This window comes from Scyliorhinus canicula, chromosome 31 (genome assembly GCF_902713615.1).
Source record: "Scyliorhinus canicula chromosome 31, sScyCan1.1, whole genome shotgun sequence".
NCBI classification, from domain to species: Eukaryota; Metazoa; Chordata; class Chondrichthyes; order Carcharhiniformes; family Scyliorhinidae; genus Scyliorhinus; species Scyliorhinus canicula.
The window spans coordinates 1349640-1351292 of record NC_052176.1 but is presented as its reverse complement, the minus strand read 5'-3'; positions in this window follow the sequence as shown (position 1 = coordinate 1351292).

The window sequence follows — 1653 nt, the reverse complement described above, 5'->3', positions numbered from 1 at the left end:
GCACGGGGTTAGATACAGAGTAAAGCTCCCTCTACACTGTCCCCATCAAACACTCCCAGGACAGGTACAGCACGGGGTTAGACACAGAGTAAAGCTCCCTCTACACTGCCCCATCAAACACTCCCAGGACAGGTACAGCACGGGGTTAGATACAGAGTAAAGCTCCCTCTACACTGTCCCCATCAAACACTCCAAGGACAGGGACAGCACGGGGTTAGATACAGAGTAAAGTTCCCTCTACACTGTCCCCATCAAACACTCCCAGGACAGGTACAGCACGGGGTTAGATACAGAGTAAAGCTCCCTCTACACTGTCCCCATCAAACACTCCCAGGACAGGTACAGCACGGGGTTAGATACAGAGTAAAGCTCCCTCTACAGTGTCCCCATCAAACACTCCCAGGACAGGTACAGCACGGGGTTAGATACAGAGTAAAGCTCCCTCTACACTGTCCCCATCAAACACTCCCAGGACAGGTACAGCACAGGGTTAGATACAGAGTAAAGCTCCCTCTACACTATCCCCATCAAACACTCCCAGGACAGGTACAGCACGGGGTTAGATACAGAGTAAAGCTCCCTCTACACTGTCCCCATCAAACACTCCCAGGACAGGTACAGCACGGGGTTAGATACAGGGTAAAGCTCCCTCTACACTGTCCCCATCAAACACTCCCAGGACAGGTACAGCACGGGGTTAGATACAGAGTAAAGCTCCCTCTACACTGTCCCCATCAAACACTCCCAGGACAGGGTGAGCACGTGGTTAGATACAGAGTAAAGCTCCCTCTACACTGTCCCCATCAAACACTCCCAGGACAGGTACAGCACGGGGTTAGATACAGAGTAAAGCTTCCTCTACACTGTCCCCCATCAAACACTCCCAGGACAGGTACAGCACGGTGTTAGATACAGAGTAAAGCTTCCTCTACACTGTCCCCCATCAAACACTCCCAGGACAGGTACAGCACGGGGTTAGAGACAGAGTAAAGCTCCCTCTACACTGTCCCCATCAAACACTCCCAGGACAGGTACAGCACGGGGTTAGATACAGAGTAAAGCTCCCTCTACACTGTCCCCATCAAACACTCCCAGGACAGGTACAGCACGGGGTTAGATACAGAGTAAAGCTCCCTCTACACTGTCCCCATCAAACACTCCCAGGACAGGTACAGCACGGGGTTAGATACAGAGTAAAGCCCCCTCTACACTGTCCCCATCAAACACTCCCAGGACAGGTACAGCACGGGGTTAGATACAGAGTAAAGCTCCCTCTACACTGTCCCCATCAAACACTCCCAGGACAGGTACAGCACGGGGTTAGATACAGAGTAAAGCTCCCTCTACACTGTCCCCATCAAACACTCCCAGGACAGGTACAGCACGGGGTTAGATACAGAGTAAAGCTCCCTCTACACTGTCCCCATCAAACACTCCCAGTACAGGTACAGCACGGGGTTAGATACAGAGTAAAGCTCCCTCTACACTGTCCCCATCAAACACTCCCAGGACAGGTACAGCACGGGGTTAGATACAGAGTAAAGCTCCCTCTACACTGTCCCCATCAAACACTCCCAGGACAGGTACAGCACGGGGTTAGATACAGAGTAAAGCTCCCTCTACACTGTCCCCATCAAACACTCCCAGGACAGG